The sequence below is a fragment of the Capra hircus genome, chromosome 1 (genome assembly GCF_001704415.2).
Source record: "Capra hircus breed San Clemente chromosome 1, ASM170441v1, whole genome shotgun sequence".
Classification (NCBI taxonomy): Eukaryota; Metazoa; Chordata; class Mammalia; order Artiodactyla; family Bovidae; genus Capra; species Capra hircus.
Window position 1 is genome coordinate 2468791 of NC_030808.1, and position 25175 is coordinate 2493965.

At 48.1% G+C, this 25175-nt stretch overlaps 1 protein-coding gene and 1 non-coding gene across 3 annotated transcripts in view; one reads left to right on the plus strand and one right to left on the minus strand.

Moving 5' to 3' along the window:
* The window catches only part of TIAM1 (T-cell lymphoma invasion and metastasis 1), a 462470-nt gene that overhangs the window by 43603 nt on the left and 393692 nt on the right, over positions 1 to 25175 (plus strand). The gene's annotated exons all lie outside the window — the stretch shown is intronic.
* TRNAC-GCA lies at positions 5356 to 5428 on the minus strand. The gene has a single exon. It is a non-coding gene; the product is annotated as a tRNA-Cys (tRNA).

Genomic DNA, 25175 nt, shown 5'->3' on the forward strand with positions numbered 1-25175 from the left:
TTCACACTGTCGTGCACCCGGCACCACCATCCATCTCTAAAACTTTTTCATCTTCTCACACTGAAACTGCATACCCCTTAAACCATAGCTCTGCATTTCTCCTGCCCCCTAGTCCCTGGCAACTACCATTTTATTCTCTGTATCTACGAGCTTGACTGTTCTCGATACTTCATGTAAGTGGAATTGTATAGCACGTGTCTTTTTGTGACCGGCTTTCACTTAGCATGATTACATCTGTGTTGCAGCATGTGTCATCATTTCCTTCCTTCAGGGCTGAATAATATTTCATTGTATGTGTATGTCACATTTTGTTTATCTATTCATCTGGTGATAGACAGTTCGTTTTCATATCTTGACTCCTGTGCGTGCCTAACGCTGGTACGAACATTATGTACACATATCTGTACATATAGCTGTCTGAGTCCCTACTTTCAGTCCTTTTCAGTAGATAGGTACTCAGAACTGAATTGCTGGATCATTCATGATAATTCTCTGTTTAATTTTTTGAGGAACTCCACATTGTTTTCCACGACGGCTGCGCTAATTTACATTCCCATCAGCAGCACGCAAGGCGTCTGATTTCTGAAGTGATATCTCATTGTAATTTTGATGTGTGTTTCCCTAACAATCAGTGATGTTGAGCATATGTTCATGTGTTGTTAGTGTTTACAATATTATTAGTATTTGACAATATTATTGTTAGTGTTTATCCTTCAAGTGTTTACTTTGGCATTTCTCTTTTTTTTTTCCCAGAGTGTAATCAGAGTCTATGCAAAACTATGTTTGAAATACTCTTATTTTCCACCAAGTGTCATCAGCAATAGGTCTAGACTTGCAGCGAAAGTGCACACCCACCCAGTTAGTGCTGTATTTCGTGATGATTTTCACCACCCCAAACTCTCCTCCTTAGGAAAGCCAAGATCACTGGAATGTTAGCAGCTATCTGTCAGTAGGACCACAGGCCCCTGCACATGGTAAATGTTCTTCTGGATTCCAAGTGAAGGCTCTGAGGTTTATTTTGCAGTGGAAGGGGTCTTAGGACAAGTTTTAATTTTTCCTTCGATCCAGATGCCTGGAAGGTTTGCAGACAGCCTGTCTGTGATGTGTCTGACCTCATAACTCGGACCCTTCAATGAACAGGTTAATTGGATTGCCTTGATTTCTAAATAGAGAATAGTGTTTGTGGGGTGAGCACACCCTTTTCTCCTGTGGGTCTAAACTTCCTTTTGTATTTTCTTTGGAATCTTTAGAGCATTTTTTATAGAGACAGTGTTCTGGGGTTGCCTTTCCCAGGCCATCCCTAAGGACCAGGGAACCCACGTGTCAATTCACATGTAAGGCATGCTGGGAAGATCAGACTGATGGAGTTTGCAGCTGGCCCTGCTCCTTCCCTGTGACTGTCCCACACCACCACGCCCAGGTTTCCTCATCCATAACATGGGGATAATATCTGCCAGCATGCACTGTTGTGGGGGAAAAGGAGTGAACTGATTAATCAGTGGATTACTTTCTTAAGCCACAAATTTGGTGGTTTAAAACAGCACCAATCTCCCTCCCAGTTCTGGGAACCAGAAATCCAGAATCAGGCTCACCGGGTAAACATCAAGATCGTTGGTCCCGGGCACACTTTCTCTAAGGCTGTAGGGGAGAACCGGCACCTCTCTTCTCCCAGCTTCGGGTGACTGCCCGAATTCCTTGGCTTGTGGCCACCTTGCTCCCGTCTTAGCTTCTGTGTATGCTCTCTTCTTGCAGCTACAAATCTCCCTATGAGTTTCCATATCTTTAGGATTGCCATGACTGCATTTTGGTTAAGGCCCTCAACTATATCTCTTGACATGTAAGGTAATATTCACAGGTTTTGGAGATTAGGGTTTGGGACTGTCTAAGGGGACATTTTTTAGCCTTCCACAATCAGCAAAAATAGTAATGGTATTCTCCACCAGTGATTTTGTGTGATTGGGACTGTCTTAAAGTTTCTTACGTGGGTCATCTGAGATCACAGGGTGGGTCAGGGAACAGTTGTGGCCTTAACCCCCACCCTGTGACTATTTCAGCCTCTGGCGTAGTGCCTGGCAGAAGACAGGAGCCCAGTACCTGATAGCTTACTGTATTTCCAGGAATTTTCTGCTACACTCTGCTGTCTCTCATTCAGTTTTATTCTAATAACCCTTCTTTATAAAAAAATAATAATTAATTTGTTGTTGGCTGGGCTGGGTCTTCATGCTGCCCAGGCTTTTTCTCTAGTTGTGACGATCGGGGGCTACTCTCTGGTGGGGTGCGTGGCCTTCTCATTGCAGTGGCTTCTCTTGTTGCGGAGCACAGGCTTTAGGGCACGCAGACTTCAGTAGCTGCAGCACGCGCGCTCAGCAGTTGCGGCGCCCAGGCTCTGGAGCACAGGCCCAGTAGTTGGGGGGCACGTGGGCTCAGTTACTCCACGGTTTGTGGGATCTTCCTGGATCAGGTTTTGAACCCGTGCCTCCTGCATTGGCAGGCGGATTCTTTACCACTAAGCCACCAGGGAAGCCCTGTCCATCTTCTTCTTTTTCAATCACGGAGGACTTAAGTTATGTTGGCACCAATAGTGTGTTGAGTTTTGCAGGGTTGAGCTTGGGATCCATAGCTCTGATGAGACAAGAGGACACGATGTCAAACATGGGTTAATCACACCTGGGTATTAGTAGTTCCCTTCCTTTGGCACCCACGGGGACGTTTCAGTGGAGCCAGTGAAGACCTCTTGTGGGACACAAACCCGTGTCTTTCCCAGCATTCTTGAATATGCTTTCCCCTGCTCAGTGAAGCTTACCTTGGATTGTGGCCATGATTGGGAGCTCAGTGTTCATTTTTTCTTAAATCACTTGCTTCATGGAGATTTTCCCAGTTCCAGTTCTAGTTTTACTCTGTAGGAATGGGCGTTGCTTGCATTATGTGCCTGAATATATGTAGTGGCGGAGGTTTGATAGCCTGTAGAGTTGCTAATTTCACACTGTCTCTTCTGATTTTAGAAGCGGTTCCCTAGGTTAATTGAACAAGCAGGTGTTTATTGCATACCAGGCTCTGGGGGGCTTGCCAATGGAACTCCTAAACTAAGTGCGTGCTACTGCTAAGTCACTTCAGTCGTGTCTGACTGTGCGACCCCATAGACGGCAGCCCACCAGGCTCCCCCGTCCCTGGGATTCTCCAAGCAAGAACACTGGAGTGGGCTGCCATTTCCTTCTCCAATGTATGAAAGTGAAAAGTGAAAGTGAAGTCGCTCAGTTGTGTCCGACTCTTGGCGACCCCATGGACTGCAGCCTACCAGGCTCCTCCGTCCATGAGATTTTCCAGGCAAGAGTACTGGAGTGCGGTGCCATCGCCTTCTCCAGAAGTGCTAAGTGCGTAGAGGTGGAATAAAGCGTTGATTGTAATCTACAGCAGTGGAAGCCAAGGTTGAATGGGCATCAGAGCCTGATTTAACAAGAGACCTTGTTAAAGCAGATTGCTGGCTCAGAGACTGTGATTTAGCAGGTCTGGGGTGGAGGGCAAGAATTTTGATATTGATGCTGCTGATCCAGGGACCACACTTTGAGAACCACTGTGCATGGGAGTCATGGATGACAGACCATCTAACTCAGCTTGGAGGTCAGCAGGGCTTTCCAGAAGTGGAAGGAGTTCAGCTGGCCTTCGAAGGATGGGTTGGATTTTCCTAGATGGAGAAAAGAAGAGGGGGCATTCCAGGGAAGTGCGGTGTGTGTGGCAGGGTAGGGAATGGAATGCCAGGTCATGATTTTGGAAGGGTGGCCTGTGGGTGAAGCATGAAGATGCAAAGACTGAAAGCAAATTCCTGTGCCCTTGGAGCCAGCATAGACCCCTTGAAGGGTCTTTTTTTTTTTTTTTTTTTTTTTTTTGTTCGAGGGCACAGGGATCTTACGTTTCTGTAAAAGTGCAGTCATGTCTGCGGAAAGCTAAGTGCCTGTTGGCAAACCTGACGAGGTCCTTCCATCCACTTCTGTGTCAGTATCTTGAAATGGGTTTGGAGGCTCTGCAGGTACACGTGTGATACGAATAATGAGGGTTGGAAGCAAGAAATGATGTGGCTGTATCTCGCTTTCCATCTCTCCCGACATGGGACACAAGCTTTCCACCTGAACAAAATCAGCTTTGTTCTGTGATTCCCCCCAACCCCCTGCCAGCTTCAGGCCCCAGGAGGCCTGTTTCTTTCAGAGTGGGCAGCTCAGCCCCGGGGGTGGGGACCACACCGAGACCTACAGGCAAGGGCTATGCATTTCACATCCTGGAGGGTTCCGGGACTGTGGTTGCATCAAGACTGAATCTTTTTACTTTCTTTCTACCTTGTAACACTTTCAGTCTGCATTCCTGACCCTGGGTATTGGTAGCTCACCTTTAGAACCCCAGAAGCAAGAACCTGGAATTTGCAAATTTCCTTGTTCAACCAGTTTGGTTGGATAATTGCCTTCTCGGTTGAAAGCAGCTTTTACTTTCTTGAGACCTGGGTTTGTATTATGTTTGGGGGCAAACGTCTTTGATTCTACAGTGGCGGGGAGGGGGGAGTCGGTTTTTCATTTCTGCTCTCTGATTATGAGGTGGAAGGAATTGGGGGATGGGGTGAAAGAAGGGGGCTGTCAGAGCAGCTTTTGAGATACAAGGGGATTCACATCCTCCCCCCTACATACACCCCCCCCCCCCACCCCCTAGTAATGTCCCTCTGTTGCAGACCTTTGGGGGAGTGTGCTGGAACATTGTTTTTACAAGCAGATCTGGTTTGATGTAAAGATAGTACCTGACAGGCATGATCCCTGTATAAGAGACAGACGCCTTTAAAACAAATTCAGAATTTAACTTTTTCAAGAAAGGTGTGTCCGGGTTTCTAAGGAGCTTATTTTGACAGTCTGATTCCACTGTTAAAAAACATGGAGGAATGAGTAGTACCGAGAGGGTGACAGTTTGTGGGTCACCTGCCCTCTTGGTGGCTGAGCTGTCGTGATTCAGAGTTTGCATGGTGGTGATGGATGTTGTGGGGATCATTTGCAATATACACATACACGGAATTAAAGATATACACCTGAAACTAATATAATAAAGTTGTATTCAATTATGTCTCAATTGTTGTTTGCTGTTCAGTTGCTGAGTTGTGTCTGACTCTTTGAATCCCGTGGACTGCAGCATGCCAGGCTTCCCTGTCCTTCACTATCTTCTGGAATTTGCTCAAACTCATGTCTATTGAGTTGGTGACCATGTGAAATCGCTCAGTCATGTTTTCAACTCTTTGCGATCCCATGGACCTACCAGGCTCCTCTGTCTATTGGATTTTACAGGCAAGGATACTGGAGTCGGTTGCCATTTCCTTCTCCAGGGGATCTTCCTGACCCAGGGATCGAACCTGGGTCTCCTGCATTGCAGGCAGATGCTTTACCATCTGAGCCATCAGGGAAGCCTAAGTTGATGATGCCATCTTCAACTAAAAATGAGTAAAGCAAGTTAGCCTTTTGCAAGATGGTAGCATTGAAACTCAAAAAGCAATCTGCTTAATGATGAACACGGGCAACTGAAGTGGTGAGAAAACTGATGAGGAGAGCAATCTGAACTGCATGGTTTAGTGGGGAAGAGTGAGGACGTCAGTTGCCTGGGTTTGAATTCCAGCTCTAAGACCCTGAGAAATCACGTGTCCAAAGTTAAGTGACATCTCAGGCCTTAGTTTCCTCATCTGTAAAATGGGTATAATACACATCTATCTCACAGGATAATCATAGAGGTTAAATGAGTTATTTGTGAAGAGCTTAAAATAGTGTCTGGCGCCTGGTACATGTGTATGTATGCTGCTGCTGCTGCCTAGTTCCTTAAGTTGTGTCCAACTCTGTGCGACCCTATGGGCTACAGCCTGCCAGGCTCCTCTGTCCGCGGGATTCTTTAGGCAAGAGTACTAGAGTGGGTTGCCATGCCCTCCTCCAGGGCATCTTCCCGACCCAGGGATCGAACCCAGGTTTCCTGCATTGCAGGTGGATTCTTTACCGCTGAGCCACAGGGAAGCGCTTGTGTATGTATGGAACATGTATATGGCACATGTGTATAAATGTTTATTACAATAAATTGCTCTCTAGGACATAAGAATAATGTTGAAAAAAGTTAACGATACACTTTTCTGACTTTTTAGCACAGAGCTCGTAGCCCGCTCGAAACTGCAGGCTATTCATTGGAAGGACTGATGCTGAAGCTGAAACTCCATTAAAGCAACGTCCAGTTTTTTCTGTAGTTTGTTCTAGAACATTCATGTTTTCTCTGTGATTATCTTAGACTTTGGAAAAGCAAAGAAGGCACTGGGAGGTTTCCTCAGAATTTAGTCCCTGACGTTAAATAGTGTGGGAAAAGAAAGCGCCGGAAGACTCTTGCAGAGGGTTGTTGCTATGGTTTCCCGACGGTGGGTTATAGAGTATTTGTTGGTTTATTTAAGACAGTTGTGATGACATTAAAGAACTGAAGTAGAATAAGCAGTTTCAGTGCAGCCCACCTGATGGAGTTGGCGTTGTGTGAGACGTTGTTTGTGCTGCATGCCCGGGCGGGCTGGGTTTCCCATTAGACCCCAACTCACGGTCCTCCTTTGTCTGCACCTGCCAGCACAGTGTCTCGTGTCTCTTTCTGCCAGTCGGCTTGAACTGCCCCTCAGTTTCGCATGGTTTCTCAAATGAGATTTTCTTAAAAATAGTTTCTCCTTGTCCTAGCAACCAGATGTTAAGTTTAGGGTTTTAATACTTTCGAATTTTTTCTTTTCCTTAGTGTTAAGTTTTTCCATTTTGCTCTTCTCTTCCTGGAACTCTGGTGAATTTTGATGTTGCATGTGATCAGTCCAGGGTCCGGGAGGCCTGATCCAAGAGTTTTAGGACTGTCACACACAACTGAGAGAAGTTTTGGTGACATAACTATTTGTGAGGATCCATCAAACCTTTTTACAGCTTTGAGTCTGTACCAGGCATATTGTACTTTATAAATATTGACTGATTTGATTTTCATAATAGTACAAACTAGATGATATCATCACCATCATTCCCTTTCTACAGATGAGGAAAACTGAGGCCCCAAGGGTATGACTTGGCCAAGGTTGAGTCCTGGTAAGTGACAGGGCAGGGATCTAAATTCAAGCATTCTGGCTATAGAGACAGTGCTGACAGTCACTCTGCTGATTGTAAATCAATTTTTGAATTTTATTTGAAGCTAACTTGTGCAAGGAGATCCAACCAGTCAATCCTAAAGGAAATCAGTCCTGAATATTCATTGGAAGGACTGATACTGAAGCTGAAACTCCAATACTTTGGCCAGCTGATGCAAAGAACCGACTTTTTGGAAAAGACAGTGATGCTGGGAAAGATTGAAGGCAGGAGGAGAAGGGGACGCCAGAAGATGAGATGGTTGGATGGCATCACCAACTCAGTGGACATGAGTTTGAGTAGGTTCCAAAAGTTGGTGATGGACAGGGAAGCCTGGTGTGCTGCAGTCCATCGGGTCAAAAGAGTTGGACGTGACTAACTGAACTGATTCGGAGAAGGCAATGGCACCCCACTCCAGTACTCTTGCCTGGAAAATCCCATGGATGGAGGAGCCTGGTAGGCTGCAGTCCATGGGGTTGTGAGAGTCAGACACGACTGAGCGACTTCACTTTCACTTTTCACTTTCATGCTTTGGAAAGGAAATGGCAACCCACTTCAGCATTCTTGCCTGGAGAATCCCAGGGATGGGGGAGCCTGGGGGGCTGCATGCATGCTAAGTTGCTTCATTGTGTTTGACCCTGTGACCCTATGGACTGTAGCCCACCAGGCCCCTCTGTCCATGGGATTCTCCAGGCAAGAATACTGGAGTGGATTGCATTTCCTCCTCCAGGGGATCTTCCCGACCTAGGGATTGAACCCATGTCTCTTAAGTCTCATGCATTGGCAGGTGGGTTCTTTACCACGAGCGCCACCGGGAAAGCCCTTAAAGCTAATAGTTTGTTTGAACTGGAGTTTAGTTGATTTAGAAAGTTAATAATTTCAGTTGAGGCTTTCTCTTTATTGCTAAGTGGCTTCAGAGATCTAAACCTTCATTGCCAGCGGGGGCTCCTATGCTTTAGTTCCTATGATTGCCCTAACAAAGTACCACAGACTGGGTGACTTCAAAGAACTCAGATTGAGGGGACTTCCCTGGTGGTCTGGTGGTTAAGAATCCACCTGCCAATGCAGGGGACACAGGTTTGATCCCTGGTCGAAGCACTAAGATCCCACATGCCACATCTCACATGCAACTAAGCCTGTCAGCAGCAACTCCTGAAGCCTGAGTGCGGTAGAGCCGATGCCCCAGAGACGCCGCCGCGATGAGAGGCCCGCACACCGCAACCAGAGAAAGGCCGAGCCAGCGACGAAGAGCCCAGGCACTGCCACAATGACCCAGTACAGCCAAAAACAAAATAATAAATTTAAAAAAATAGAGAAAACTTCTGTGCTTTAAAATAAACTTCATGAACCGCCCCCTGACCGCCCGCCCCCCCCCCCCCCAAAAGCCCTGAGATTTATTTTCCCACAGTTCTGGAGGCTACAGGTTCCAAGTCAAGGGGTCAGCAGGGCTTTGCTCCTACTGAAGGGTCTAGGTAATCTCTTCCTTTCTCCTAGATGCAAAGTTGCCGACAGTCCTTGGTGTCCCTTGGCTTGTCAGTCTGTCACTCCAAACTCTGCCTCTGTTGGAAGGACCCCAGTCACACTGGTTAGGAACCTGCTCTCCTCCAGTATGTCCTCATCTTGACTCACTACTGCTGCAGAGACCCAACTGTAAAATGTAAATGATTTACAGATAAGGTCACTGTTACGGGCTGGATTGGGGTTGTGTATCCCACACCTTTGGGTTTCCCTGGTAGCTCAGCTGGAGTGGGTTGGCACTTTCTCCTCCAGGGGATCTTCCTGACCCAGGGATCCAACCCGAGTTCGAGGTAATGAAGTTAAAATGAGGCCCTTAAGTGGGGTCTAATTCAGTCTGACTGGTGTCCTTCGGAGCAAAGGCAATTTGGACGCACTTACATCAGAGATGCATGGACACAGGAAGACGCAGTGGGAAGGTGGCCATCGACAAGCCGTGGGGACACCAGCCCTGCCGACATCTGGAGCTCAGACCTCCAGCCTCCAGAACTGAGAGAAAATAGATTTATGCCATTTAAGCCCCGCAGCTTATGGTTCTTTATTATGACAGCCTTAGAGGACAGATACAGTCATATTCACAGGCATGAGGCTTAAGACTTCAGCATACTTTTGGGAGGCACAGTTGAACCCACAACGCCAGGGTTAGTCACTCAGTCATGTCTGACACTTTGTGACCCCGTGGACTGTAGCTCTCCAGGCTCCTCTTTCCATGGGATTCTTCAGGCAAGATGACTGGAGTGGGTAGCCATTCCCTTCTCCAGGAGATCTTCCTGACCCAGGGATCGAACCCAGGCCTCCTGCATTGCAGGGAGGAGACTCTTTACCTTAGGATGCTGGTTCTGGGCTTGGATTATATGGAAAGGCAGCTTTTGGCTTCTTTCCAGCTCAGCACTGATATATCTGCCTGAGAGAAATAAACACGCCTCTTGTGCAGGGGAGGGCCCTGGAGGCAGAAGGCAGAGGCTGTTTGACTCATCCTCCAAGTTTGCGGGCTTTAGAGGCACCTGGGAGTGCCTAGTGGCAGGAGCTGTCAGCCTAGGTCTCCTGGGAGAGGGACACACAGGGCCGCCTTCACTGATTTCGAAAAGCCTCCAACTTTATCCCTTCTAAAGATGCTCTGCCTTTGACTCCGCGGACAAAGCTCTGGGCTTGGATCTGGCGCTCCCTCCCGGCCCCGCCCCTCCTCGGCGCCCCTCCCCTTGTCCCGGCCCCTCCCCTCCCCTCTGCTCCCCTCCTCCCAGCTCTGTGGAGTCTCGGGCCCTCCAGGGGATGGGAGAGGCTCTCAGCTCCCCTGGGGAAGGGGATGAGGCATCGCTCTGAGACGCCTGGTTATTTTTTTGCTTCCTTCCTGGGTGTGGGCGTTTGTGTTGACAGTGGCAGAGGAGGCGCGGTGACGGGTGCTTGGAACACTTGGGCGCTGGTGGAGTGGGTGGGAGGTGGTGCCCGTGCCTGGCAGGTGACTTGGTGCTCACGTGGCCCTGGGGGCCCAGCAGGACGGTGGCAGAACCGGAAGTGCTCCTCCGGGCTGGGGATCCCATAGCATCCTCCGTGTTGTACGAAGGGGCGCTGCCTGCTGCTCTTCGGTGGCTCCCCAAGTGGGAGACTCTGTTTGCGGGCACACCTGCCTTTGCAGGCAAGCCTTCGTGGTGGTCCTGAAAGTCGGTCTATAAAGAAAGCTGAGCGCCAAAGAATTGATGCTTTTGAACTGTGGTTTTGGAGAAGACTCTTGAGAATCCCTTGGACTGCAAGGAGATCCAACCAGTCCATCCTAAAGGAAATCAGTCCTGAATATTCATTGGAAGGACTGATGCTGAAGCTGAAACTCCAATACTTTGGCCATCTGATGGGAAGAACTGACTCATTGGAAATGACCCTGATGCTGGGAAAGATTGAAGATGGGAGGAGAAGGGGCTGACAGAGGATGAGATGGTTGGATGACATCACCAACTGGATGGACACGAGTTTGAGTAAGCTCCCGGAGTTGGTGCAGGACAGGGAGGCCTGGCGTGCTGCAGTCCATGGGGTCTCAAAGAGTCAGACAGGACTGAGCGACTGAACTGCACCTGGAAACTGTAGTGGGGAGTGCCGTCCATCCCTGCGATCTCCATCAAATATACCCCAAGTGTATTCAGACATAAAGCTTGGGAAGATCGGAGTACCATCTGGAACACCAGGTGGGTCTCAGCTCAGCACCTGCCTCCACTAGAAATATGTGTTCGAGACCTTGGAGGGAAAGGGGAGTGATCAAACTCACCCTGTTTGCTAACCCTTCCTCAGAACGTCATACCTCACATGCCAGGAGTGTCCCTGTTCCCTCTGGTATTTAGACTCTGGAATCGCCCCTGGTGAAGTGGTTGGAAGAGGTCCCGCCCCCCGCCCTGGGGTATTGAAACGCAGGCACCTACTTATCCATCGGATTTGGAAACTGAGATTAAGGTAAGCAGGCCTGGATCATAACTATGTACTTGGATAGGAATTCCGAGATGAAAGTCTACCTCTTTATTTTTCTTTCTTTCCCCTCCACATCCCAAGAAAAGACACACAATAATTCCAGTCTGGGGCTTTTTCCACATTCTACCCTGTATTAGTTTCCAGGGGCTGCGGTAAGAAGCTATCTTGAACTGGGTGGCTTAAAACAGTGTACAGATTTATTCTCACAGTTCAGAAGGCTAAGAAGTCTGAGATCAAGGTGTTGGCAGAATTATGCTCCCTCTGGAGGCCCTAGAAAAGAATCCACCCTAGCTTCTTCCTAGTTTTGGGTTCAGTTCAGTTCAGTCGCTCAGTCGTGTCTGACTCTTTGCGACCCCCATGGACTGCAGCACACCAGGCCTCCCTGTCCATCACCAACTCTGGGAGCTCACTCAAACTCATTTCCATTGAGTCGGTGATGCTGTCCAGCCATCTCATCTTCTGTTGTCCCCTCCTCTTTTGCCTTCAATTTTTCCCAGCATCAGGGTGTTTTCCAAAGAAGTCAGTTCTTCACATCAGGTGGCCAGAGTATTGGAGTTTCAGCTTTAGCATCAGTCCTTCCAATGAATATTCAGGAGTGATTTCCTTTAGGATGGACTGGTTGGATCTCCTTGCAGTCCAAGGGACTATCAAGAGTCTTCTCCAACACCACAGTTCAAAAGCATCAATTCTTCGGTGCTCAGCTTTCTTTATAGTCCAACTCTCACATCCATACATGACTACTGGGAAAACCATAGCCTTGACTAGACTGACCTTTGTCAGCAAAGTGATATCTCTGCTTTTCAATATGCTGTCTAGATTGGTTATAACTTTTCTTCCAAGGAGCAAGCGTCTTTTAATTTCATGGATACAGTCACCATCTGCAGTGATTTTGAACCTCTCCCCAAAATAGTCTCTCACTGTTTCATTGTTTCCCCATCTATTTGCCATGAAGTAATGGGATCAGATGCCGTGATCTTAGTTTTCTGAATGTTGAGTTTTAAGCCAACTTTTCCACTCTTCTCTTTCACTTTCATCAAGAGGCTCTTTAGTTCTTCTTTGCTTTCTGCCGTAAGTGTGGTGTCATCTGCATATCTGAGGTTATTGATATTACTCCCGGCAATCTTGATTCCAGCCTGTGCTTCATCCATCCTGGCATTTCTCATGATGTACTCTGCATGCAAGTTACATAAGCAGGGTGACAATATACAGCCTTGACGGACTCCTTTTCCGATTTGCAATGAGTCTGTTGTTCCAGGTCCAGTTCTCACTGTTGCTTCCTGACCTGCATACAGGTTTCTCAGGAGGCAGATCAGGCGGTCTGGTATTCCCATCTCTTTAAAAATTTTCCACAGTTTGCAGATTGATGTCATCATCTGCAAAGTCCCTATTTCCAAATAAGATCATATTCCTAGGTGCCAGGGTTAGGACTTAAGCATATATTGCGGGGGACACAACTGGACCCTCCACAGCCCCCCACCACTCCCGTTGCATTGCCATCCTGAAATGCCTTCCCATTTGATTGATGTTAGGGGCATGGCTGCCTGCATCGATTTTATTGTTGTCTGTTTGTTCCCTTTTCGTTTGACCTAATTCTTTCTTTTTTTAAATTTGGCCATACCTTGTGGCATGTGGGATCTTAGGTCCTCAACCAAGGACTGAACCCGGACCCCTGCTGTGGAAGCCTGGAGACTTAACCACTGGGCGGCCACAGGAGTCCCCCAGATCACTGTTTTGATTGTGTCTCTCCCCTACTCCCTTGCCCTACTCTTCCCTGCTAAATGTCTCTTGTTGTTATTCTTTGCTTCGTCAAGCCTCTGATGGCAGCACACTTCTGTCTGGACATTTCAGTTTTGTGCCTTTCTGGAGCACATACACATTCTCCAAAGGTCCTGCATGGTACTCACCTCGGGAGAAATACAGATATTTGTCCGAGTTCTGATTCCTGTCTGTCCCACTAGACTGGTCCCCTATCAAGACAAGGGACCATGACTTTAGCTCATGAATGATTGTAACCTTTGTACCGAGATCGATCCCTGGTTCAGCAACATCCCACATGCCTCAGAGCAACTAAGCCTGTGTGCCACAACTACTGAGGCCATGCTCTAGGGCCCTCGAGCTGCAACTACTGAGCCCAGGTGCCGCAGCTACTGGAGGCCCCGTGCCTAGAGCCCCTGGTCCACAGCAAGAGGAGCCCCTGGTCTGCAGCAAGAGGAGCCCCTGCTGTGAGCATCCAGTGTGTGGCAACGGAGCTTAGCCCCTGCTCCCGGCAACCAGAGAAAAGCCTGCACAGCTGCGGAGACTCAGCACAGCCCCCCTCCAAAAAACCCAGTGAGTGAAAAATGAAATAAAACATTGGTGAAGGTGCTACATTTTTTAGTGTTGGCTGATTTTTGGCTGCTCTGGGTCTTCGTTGCTGCGTCCGAGCTTTCTGTAGGTGCGGTGAGCAGGGGCTCCTCTTCGATGTGGTTCGTGGGCTTCTCATTGTGGTGGCTTCTCTTGTGAAGCACAGTCTCCAGGGCTTCAGTCGTTGGGCTTGTGGGCTCTCGAGCACAGGCTTAGTAGTTGTGGTGCACAGGCTTAGTTGCCCTCAAGGCACATGGGATCTTCCCCGACCAGGGATCAAACCCGTGTCCCTGCATTGGTAGGCAGATTCTTAGCCACTGGACCCCCAGGACAGTCCTGATGCATAATGTTCGTGTAGCTTACCACACCTGCACATGTGCAAAATGTTATGGAAGGATGGGAAAAAAAAGAAAAACAAACCCGTAAAACAGCCCAAATCAAACCACATTTCTGTGCATGGATTGTGTGTGTGAAAGAGTGAGTGGGTTTGAAGAATGTTCCAGAGGAAAGGAAGGGAGAGATGAATGGGGAAGCAGCCAGAGGGGCTGGTGAATGCCCATTGAGAGGAAAAGCTGGACTGAGGGGAAAGCGTCTGGGTAGTTATCAATGCCTGTGGTTGTAATCAGAGCTGTGTCTCCAGCTAGCTGTGGGATTTTTGAGCAAATCAATCGTTTCCCATTGTGGGCATCTGCTTTGAAAGGGAGCTGGCACAGTAACCTCTGTGCATCTTTCCAGCTCAGAAAACTTCAGTTTTGAAGCATCTAACAAGGTATCACTGAGTCACTCATTTTTTTTTTTTTTCCTTCCTTCACAATTCTCTGCAATGTCTACACTCGGTGGGGGCTCTTCCGACCCTACTGGCTTCAGACAGCGAGTTTGAAGGAATCATGTTTTGGTCAAGAATCTCCAGTTTTTTTAATGTCATCAGTTCATTTGGTTAAGAACACATTTAATTTTTTCTGAGTTTTTCTTTGCTCCAATCCAGGTTTCATGTTGCCTAGTTTTAAAATTTTCCCTCACAGATGTAGAAAACAAACTTATGGTTACCAGGGGGGAGACCTCTGAGAGGAGAGATAAATTGGAAGTTTGGGATTGACATGTACACACTACTATATATAAAATAGATAGCTAATAAGGACCCTGGTGGCTCAGCGGTAAAGAATCCACCTGCAGTGCAGGAGACCCACGTTACATCTCTAGGTTGGGAAGATCCCCTGGAGATGGGAATGGCAACCCACTCTAGTATTGTTGCCTGGAGAATTCTGTGGACCGAGGAGCCTTGTGGGCTGCAGCCCGTGGTGTTGCAGAGTCGTGCACGACTGAGTGACTTAAGTCTTCTGCTTTCCTTTAGCACAAGAAACTCTACTCAGTACTCTCTTATGACCTATATGGGAAAAGAATCTAAAAAAGAGGGGATATATGTATATGTCTAACATTCACTTTGCTGTACACGTGAAACTAACACAACATTGTAAATCAACTATACTCCAAGAGAAATTTTTAAAAATGAATAAACACCCTAAAAAAAATTTCCTTGGCCTTTTATCTTTATTTGAACATTTGTAGTTCTTGGTCTTCTTGGATTCTAATAACTTATGCTGATCATAGTAACTCCTGTATATAGCTACGCTTTTTGCATGGATTCAGTCGTCGGAACCTTATGTCAGCACCGTGACGTGGACTCGTGGTTGCTGTTTTGTGGATAACGGGAAGCGAGAGGTGAAGGAGCTTGCTGGGGCTCGTGGTCACCCAGCGGGGCCGTGGCTGCGCTGTGACTGCCCCTGGCTTGTTCTGAGCTGTGTTCATGCCATGCCCGCTGCGCTAGGCTAGTCCAGCCCTTCTGTGTCCCAGGTCCCTGGATGGCAGGGCCATTATCTTTGTGTTTTGGTCCTTCTGAGGTCTCTAGTACAGGCCTGTCAGAACCTAATAGAAGTTTTTAGAAGGTACTTTCTAGTTTAAGAGGAATCATTCCTGGGAATTCCTTGGCAGGCCAGTGATTAGTTAGCAGGACAGCAGCACTTTCTTACTTGGGGCCTGAATTTTGATCTCTGGTCAGGGAACTAGGGTTAGGGTCAAGGAACTTAGGATCCTATAAGCTGTACAGCTCCACGAAAAAAAAAAAGAAAGAGGAATCATTTCTGTCTCACTGTGTCAGGGAAGGAATCGCTCTTGTGCTGAGCGGAATGCAATAGTCAGGTTCTTAGCTTCTGGGGAGAAGAGAAGCTCCCTTTTATGGCACCTTCTGCCATATGGGCGGTGTCATCTGAGGTTATTGATATTTCTCCCAGCAATCTTGATTCCAGCTTGTGCTTCATCCAGCCTGGCATTTTGCATGATGTACTCTGCATATAAGTTAGCCACCCATATTGCTTTCTTTTCTCAAACCAGCATTTTTGAACGTGGAGGGATGGGGCTTGTTCTCAGTGTGGCGGCTTCTGGTAGAGATCTTGCCTGCTCGGAGCCGTCTTCTCTTTGCCAAAATATAGCCCATCCTTGGAAAGTATAAGGATGTGAGTTACCCCAAAGGAGTGGATTCTTTGCTCTCAGCTGACCTGCCCACTCTTCCAGATGTGCCCTTGCATCTCAGTGAAGATTAAATCAAGCTCTTCCTTTGCCTGCAGATGCAACTAATGCAGCTGAGCCAGATGGCTCAGTGGTAAGGAATCTGCCTGCAAATGCTGGAGAAGAGAGTTGGATCCTTGGGTCAGGAAGATCCCCTGGAGAAAGAAATGGCAACCCATTCCAGTTTTCTCGTCAGGAGAATATCACGGACAGAAGAACCTGGCAGGCAACAGTCTGTGAGGTCTCAAAGAGTTGGATATGACTGGGCACGTATGTGAAACACAACTAATCTCAGGCTGATCAGTTTCTCCAACACGGTTGTTTGCTGATATTCCAGGTTGCCCTGTCTTGCCTTGGTAGGCAAGCAGGGACCTGTAACTCCCCTGGCAAGTCAAGACAGACAGCAGGCCAACCATCAGCTTGCTCAGACCTCACCTGGAACAAAGTCAAGCTCCCTTCGGAAGATTCAGACTCTTGTTTGCTGTTGGATTGGGCATGATCAAGAGGAGAGACACTGAATCTTTTATCCATTTGCAAATGATACATGGTAGGCATTAATCAGAGATCTGCTCTGGGAAATGGGTGGGCTGATCCAAACTCCTTCATTGGAATACCTGGAGCACTTGGTGCATTGAACCATCATGAGCGTTTTAGAGTTGGAAGGGGCCACTTCGGCTTTCACATTTGATAGTTGACAAAACATCAGCTCTCCAGCAGTTTGACCGAGACAAGTTCTATCATGGGAATAGATTGGAGCACGCATTCCCTGCGGTTATGGGCCTCTGTCCTGGAGTGAGGCCACTGAGATGGACAGACAGCTTTCTAGAAACTTGGAGTGGTGGTCAAGCAAGAGGCATATGCATAAGATTCAAATAATAAAGAAAGGACTAAGCTGCAAGTCATCACCCATAGAGACCCCTGGGTCACTGCCCATATCTGCTTCATGCTCAGTGGATCTTGGTGTCTTGCCCAGAGCCTGGGATTGGTCCTCTTAGGCTGATGTGTGGAGTTGTTCATTCAAGACTCTGCAGAACAAGCCTGGTGGAGATTGGTGGTGTGAGGGCATAGCCTTGGGGTGTGAACCCTCGAGACAAGGACTGTGCCTCTGCCGGGACCGTGGGCACTGGGCCTGTCTGATCTCTCAAAGCTCAGTGTTAGACTCTGCAGTATAACTGACCTCATTGCCCCCCTCCCTGAATGCATGTAATCAGGACCTGACTCCCATACTCACACAGTGGACCACAGCTAGCAAAGCCTCTTCCGATTTTCATTTTGTCTTTTAAAGACTCACCGTACATGGGTTTGGTCCTGAGTTGTGAGCAGGCCTCCTGTCATACCTGTGTGTTCACCTCGCAGGTGGAGCAGTGCACGGAGTGGCCTGCTGGGGGAAGGAGGCCTGATCAGTCGATGAGCAGGAACATTTTATTTTCTTGGCTGCACTAAGGCTTCTCTGCTGCGTTCTGGCTCTCTCTAGTTGTGGCAATCCAGGCCTCCTCTCTAGTTGTGGTAGCTTCTCTTGTTACAGCTCATGGGCTTGGTTGCCCCATGGCCTGTGGGACCTTCCTGGACTAGGGGTGGAATCCTCATGCCCCCTGCACTGGCAAGCGGACTCTCAGCCGCTGGACCACCGGGGAAGGCCAACAGGAACCGTTTTTGCGACTTGAGGTCATTTTCAGTGCCAGAGCTCTTGTCTCTGCGTGTGTGCTTCAGTCGTGTCTGACTCTCTGTGACCCCATGGGCTGTAGCCCGCCAGGCTCCTCTGTCCATGGGATTCTCCAGGCAAGAATACAGGGGTGGGTTGTCATTTCCTTCTCCAGGGGATCATCCCAACTCAGGAATCGAACGCGTGTCTCTTATGAACAAGTATAGAGTCCAGGATCATCTCTAGCAAGGCAATATTCAGGTTGTAAGATTCTTGGAATTTTCTTTTGGAGATCTTTCTTTTCTTCTTTCAAATCCTACCCTCGCCCCCCCCCCCCCTTTTTGAATTGGTTCCTGCCAAGGCAAATTCATCATCCTAACTCCACTAAGGGGTTTGAATATGAGGATTCCTTGCTTGACTGATTGCTTTTCCTTAAGCTTCCTTTGCCCTCCCTCACGTGGAGATGCTCCCTAGCAGAGAAATGGCAGGCAGCCAGAGCTGGAGATTCCTGCCACCTGGATTAGCAACGCTTGAATAATTAAGGTCTGAGTGTAAAGGGAAGCTATGAAATGCATCGGAGGTGCACACCCGGGTGAACCGGGAAACCGAAGACGATGATCCGGGTGAGAAGCGTCGTAAGGCAGCTTCCTGAACTGAGCAGAGTCTCCTCTCACCTGACTTGCTATCTCAGCATCATGGTGTCCTCTTTCCCCCGGTGGGAACCCTACCCCTCGTTCTGCCTCCTGCCCTCGCGCTTGGTGCTGCCCTGGATTCAGGTGGTGCCAGTCTGGTGGCTGAGTAAGAAATCAGTGCCTTTTTCTTGCTTCCAGGCTGGGGTTGTGGGTCCCAGAGTGTCCCATCTGGTATTTCTCCCTTCACTGTTCTAAAACATGCCTCTTGGTGGACTGGTTTGGTGACCTTATTAGAACCAGCACTATGGAGTCATTACTTACTGCAGTTTCATTCCTTGACACTGGAAACTTCCCCTAAGCCCTCAAAACAGCTAGATGAAAGCTAGAAAATCTGGTGGAACAGAGAAGGGAGAAGAAGAGAAACAATGGTCAGAGCTGAGCCCGCTCCTAGTTTCACTCTGATTGAATTTTATCAGATGGCTGATAACCGTGCCTGTAGCCAGTTATGGGAGTTTGGACGCCCATATCCGAACACATGGCTTCTTTGTTCCTGGTTCAAACCACAGAATGGATTTTGTGGATTCCAGCGAGAATACCATTGGTGTTAGTGGAATAGTAGGGTTGTCTTAGTCCATTTGGGCAGCTGTAGAGAAATACGAGAGACTGGGTGCCTTCAGAACAATGGATATGTATTTCTCACAGTTCTGGAGCCTGGAAGTCTAGGTTCGGGGTTCTGGTGAGGCTCCTCTTCTGGGCTGCAAAGTTGCCAGCGCCTTGCTGTGTCCTCTAATGGAAGGGCCAAGGGAGCTCCGTGGGGGTCTCTATAGGGCACTAATCCCCCTCAGGAGAGCTCCACCCCCATGATCTAAGCACCTCTCAAAAGGCCCTGTCATCTAACATCACCCTCTTAGGCATTAGGATTTTAAGATGAATTTTGAGGTGACACAGACGGTCAGACCACACGTAGAGAGGAAAGACCAAAGAGGGGATTGCGCTTGGCTAACGTGGGTTGGTTAAGCCAGACTCGGGCATCATTTCTATCCCTTCTAGCTACATAGACTTTAAAAATTTTATTCTAAACGTTAAAAAAAAAAGATTTTTTCCTGCCCCATGTGGCGTGCAGGATCCTACGTCTCTGACCAGGGATCAAACCTGTGCCCGCTGCATCAGGAGCACAGAGTCCTAGCCATTGGACTGCCGGGGAAGTCCCTACGTAGGCATTTAGAGAGTGATTTGCTGCTTTGGTTTGACTCGCCTTTGTCTTCTTTCCATCCCTGTGGTCGACTGCCAACAGATTGTATTAAAAAAAAAAAAAATCCAGGCACTCCTCCTCTTTGCCACAAAACAGGGTCCCCAGTCTTATTGAGGGGGCGTGTTTCAAGGTCTCTGGGGAGGTGGAAAGTATGTGGGGTGTGACCCTGCCTGTGCAGTGGTGAGGGTTCATCGCTCTGACCTTCTGGACTGTATTAGAAGGTCGTTCTTAGCGTGTCTTCATCCCTCTGGGAAGAATGAGGAACCCCAAATGGTGGCTGCTCCCAGAAGGAGCGGGCAGAGAGGAAGAGTAAGACGCCTCTGAATTTCTCGTATTTCTCCTTCTTCTGCAGAGGCTTTTTACCAAAAAGTACCTTTCCTGGGATGTTATTTATTATTTATATTTTAAAAGTGTCCTACTTCTTCCGGCAAGTCAGAAATTTCATTTTTCCTTTAAGAGGATGGAGGGAAGGAGGATAACTTTCCTTTCCTGGGGCTGTTGCAACAAAGTAACAGACCTAGGTGACTTAAGACACCATTTATTCTCTCATCCATCTGGAGGCTAGAATTCCAAGGTGGAGGTGTCAGCAAGGTGGGTGTCCCCAGGGGCTCTTTGGGACAACTGCTCTGTCCCTCTTCCCAAGCCCGTTGTCCTCCTTGGTGTTCCCAGCTTGTACACACATTATTCCCACCTCTGAAAACAACATACCCTTTTTGGAAATTGTTAGTCGCTCAGTTGTGTCTGACTCTTTGCACCCTCATGGACTGTAGCCCACCAGGCTCCTCTGTCCATGGGATTCTCTAAGCAAGAATCCTGAATTGGGTAGCCGTTCTTTTCTCCAGGGGATGTTCCCCACCCAGGGATTGAACCTAGGTCTCCTGCATTGCAGGAGGATTCTTTACTGTCTGAGCCACCAGGGAAGCCCACGCCACCCCCCCCCCCCCCGCCCCCCAAACCAAAGCTTTGTGTGTTGAGTCTGATGTGAACAGAAGGAGAGGAAAGCTTTGTCGGCCAGGGGTCTGTTCCCATGGTAGGCGCTGTGAGGCACTTTCAGTTTCACCTGTGAAGTTAATTTCACTGTGAGCTCAGTTCTGCAGGTAGGTGTAGTTTCTTCCATTTATGGATGAGGAAACTGAGTCTCAGAAGATGTTACCGGCCCAGTCACCTACAAGCTTGTCAAGGAGTGCTGGGCTGAGATTCAGGCTTCTGGCAGCCAGGTGCTCTCCCCATGTGCTGTGTTTTACTGCCTTCTTTCCACCTGCCTTTGTTTACCTTTTTATTTTTGAGCATAGCTGATTAACAGTGTGCCCGTTTTAGTTAGTGGTGATCACCCACATGTGGACATGCCTTCTTAAGACACAGAAGTAGGGCTCCAGGTGGACGGATATGTGCGTCCTTGCGTTATTTGTAACAGGAGTTTGTTTCCCTCCACTAGACTGGGAGTTCCTTAGTCCATTATCTTTAAAGTTCTGGGGCAGAACGATCTTTAACTCCACTTGTGTCCTGCTTAAAAAAAATTTTTTTTCTTTAATTTATTTTGGGTTTCCTGGGACTTTGATGCTGCGTAGGTTTTTCTTTTGGAGAAGGCAGTGGCACCCCACTCCAGTACTCTTGCCTGGAAAATCCCACGGACGGAGGAGCCTGGTGGACTGCAGTCCATGAGGTCGCACAGAGTCGGACACGACTGAGCGACTTCACTTTCATGCATTGGAAAAGGAAATGGCAACCCTCTCCAGTATTCTTGCCTGGAGAATCCCAGGCACGGGGGGAGCCTGATGGGCTGCCGTCTATGGGGTCGCACAGAGTCGGACACGACTGAAGCGCCTCAGCAGCAGCAGCAGCAGTAGCAGCAGCAGCAGCAGGCTTTTCTTTAGTTGCCAACTGCAGAGGCTACTCATGAGTCGTGTTGCGTGGAGTTCTCATGGCGCTGGACTCCCTTGTTGCAGACTTCAGGCTCTAGGGCCTGTAAGGCTCGGTAGTTGGCGCCGCTGGACACAGGCTCAGTAGCTGTGGCTCGGGGGCTGAGTTGCCGCATGGCACGTGAGATCTTCCCAGACCAGGGATGGAACCTGTGACTCGTGCATCGGCAGCTGGATTCTTTCCCAGGAGCCACCAGGGAAGCCCTGTCCTATTTTCTTACTATTTCCCTTCAGATGCAAGTATCCGTTACATTTCTCATCACAGTTCGTGTGGCAGTTTCAGACACATGCAGCAAAAGTAGATGTGCCCGCCTAAATGCTAACCCCCGACCCCACCGCGCCCCTGCACTAGAGACTGAATGGATAGTGGAGCCGAGGTCTTGGCTCTGAGAGCAACTGTGTGTTTCCTTAAGGGAGATAGAAGTGCCCAGGGGTCCCCTGCCTGGTGTTCTGATAGCCAGAAAGTCAGGTGAGCTCTGGAAGGTACCTTCTTTTTCTGGCTTCCCTAGAGGTTGTTATCTTTCTGCTGTTTGAGAACTCGCTCAGTCCCCATGAAGTTTAACAGGGGCTGAGTCTAGACAGGTAGGAAGCTCCATTTCCCTATTCTGAATTGCTGTCCTCTGCAATCTTAGATGAGCACCTTGGAAAGTCTTAAAAATATCGCATAGGTGCAAGAGTCTTTTCACAGGTTCTCAAAGAGGCGTCATGTTCTTAAGAGCCTTACGAGAGCCAGAAAGCGGAAACCACCCAAGTGTCCCTCAGCAGACGAATGGCTCAGCAAAACCTGGTATACATGTACGGTGGAATGTTCTTTAGTCTTGAAAAGAACAGATGTCCTGGCAGAGGCTAGAACATGGATGAACCTTGAGGACATTTCACTAAATGAAATAGGCCAGACACAAGAGGACAAATATTGTGTGATTATACTCAGGAGAGGTGTCTAGAGGCGTCAGATTCATAGGCCAGAAAGTAGAATAGTAGTTGCTTGGGTTTGGGGCGTGAGAGTTGTTTAGTGGGGACAGACAGGGTTTCAGTTTTGCAGAATGAAGAGTTTACAAGGTTGGTAACACAACAATGTGAGTGTCAGTTCAGTTGCTCAGTTGTGTCCGACTCTTTGTGACCCCACAGACTGCAGCACGCCAGGCCTCCCTGTCCATCACCAACTCTCGGGGTTTACCCAAACTCATGTCCACTGAGTCTCCAACCAGCCAACCATCTCATTCAACCATCTCATCCTCTGTCGTCCCCTTCTCCTCCCGCCTTCAATCTTTCCCAGCATCACTTGGTACTGAACTGTACACTTAAATATGGTTAAGATGGTAAGTTTTAGGTTCTGTGTATTTTACCATTAAAAAAAAAATAAAAACAAAGCCCCCCAAACCAGACTGCCTTTCCTTCCGGTGACACAACCTGTGAATGCCTTGTAGGCATTATCTCCAAGGGCGGGCGCCTTGCGGATGAAGGCAGTGGGATGTTGCTTATATTTGGTCACGTCCTGCTGAGCAGTGGGTTTCTGTCAGCTGCTGGAGCTGTTCACCAGGGCTTTGCAGGCTGTGGTGGTCAGATGCCGGACAGATGGACTGTGTGCCAGATAATTAAATATTAGAATGAGCAGTATCAATGTGCAGAACAGGGCAATGGGGAATTGTCTGTTGGAAGTAAATTACATAGTTTATTTTAGGGGCAATTCCTATCCAATTTAGGCTGCAACTTGATAGCACGTGCTTTCCAAGCCCCCAGCTCTGCTGGTCTGGAACAACTCCTTTCTAAACAGGCAGCTCTCCAAGCACAGCGGCCTGTGGGGTTGCATCTGGGCAGCACCCTGCCAGGTGGTCTTTATTCCATTTTCTGTGTCCCTCTGCTCTGAGCTACCCCAAACCATATGCTTGCCCTATTATTTTCCTTTAGCATCTTTTTAAAAGGCACTTGTATTTTGTTTATTTATATATTTGAATAGGTAATATATTCACATAGTTCAAAATTAAAAATAGTAAGTGAGTTTATAATGTGAACTTCCCTTTACCCTATTCCTCCTACAGAGAAGCTCCGAATGTTTCCAGTTCTTATATGTCAGTGCAGATATGTAGAGATAGCTACACATATGTGTGCATATCCATATCTATCTGTGTCTACATGTGTGTGTTAGTTGCTCAGTCCTGTCCGACTCTTTGAGACCCCGTGGACTGTGGTCTGTCGGGCTCCTCTGGCCATGGAATTCTCCAGGCAAGAATACTGGACTGGGTTGCCATTCCCTCCTCCAGGGATCTTCCCAAACCAGGAGTTGAACCCAAGTCTCCTGCACTGCAGGCAGATTCTTTATCATCTGAGTGAGCAGGGAAGCCCGTCTATGTCTATATATCTATATATTTCTCTCCCCTTCCCCTTTCTCCTCGCTGCCTTTTATACAAATGGTAACATTCCATTTATCCCATTCTGGGTCTTTTTTTTTTTTCCCCCTCATTTAACAGTGGATTTCAAAGATCTTATCAATATATAATTTCCTCTTTCTTGCAACTTTTAATCTACATTTAGAGTGATTTTATTTAGTTATTTTAAAATAGCTAGTATGTTCATATGGGCCAGAATTTGAAAGGAGTTATTGTGCAGTGTCTTTTCCCAGCTAGTTCACTCCCCTCCCAGGGGAAACTAACACGGCCACTGTCTTGTAGAAACTTTCAGGGGTACCTGGTGCTTGTTCAGCTCTGTGTATTACTTTGACAAAAGTAAATTTAAAAATGTCATTTATTCATTTCCTTCTGGCTGTGTGGGTCTTTGTTGCTGTGTGCAGGCTCCTCTCTGGCTGCGTTGCGTGGGCTCACGTTGCAGTTGCTCCTCTTGCTGTGAGCACGGGCTCTGCGGCACGGGGGCTCAGTCGTTGCAGCTCCCAGGCTCTAAAGGACAGGCTCGAGAGTGGCACACAGGCTTAGCTGCTCCGCGGCAAGTGAGGTTTTCCTGGACCAGGGATCAAACCTGTGTCTCCTGCATTGGCAGGCGGATTCTTCACCACTGGGCCACCAGGGAAGCCTGGCCAAGTCAGTTCAGTTCAGGTCAGAGGCTCAGTCGTGTCTGACCCTTTGCGACCCCATGGACTGTAGCACATCAGGCCTCCCTGTCCATCACCAACTCCCAGAGTCTAACCAAACCCATGTCCATTGAGTCAGTGATGCCATCCAACCATCTCATCCTCTGTCGCCCCCTTCTCCTCCTGCCTCAGTCTTTCCTAGCATCAGGGTCTTTTCCAATGAGTCAGTTCTTCCCATCAGGTGGCCAAAGTAATGGAGCTTCAGCTTCAGCATCAGTCCTTCCATATTCAGAACTGATTTCCTTTTAGATGGACTGGTTGGACCTCCTTGCAGTCCAAGGGACTCTCAAGAGTCTTCTCCAACATCACATTTCAAAAGCATCAATTCTTTGGCGCTCAGCTTTCTCTATAGTCCAACTCTCACATCCATACATGACCACTGGAAAAACCGTAGCCTCGACTAGACGGACCTTTGTTGGCAAAGTAATGTCTCTGCTTTTTAATATGCTGTCTAGGTTGGTCATAACTTTTCTTCCAAGGAGTAAATGTCTTTTAATTTCATGGCTGCAGTCACCATCTGCAGTGATTTTGGAGCCCCAAAAAATAAAGTCTGTCACTGTTTCCACTGGTTCCCCATCTATTTGCCATGAAATGATGGGACCAGATGCCATGATCTTAGTTTTCTGAATGTTGAGCTATAA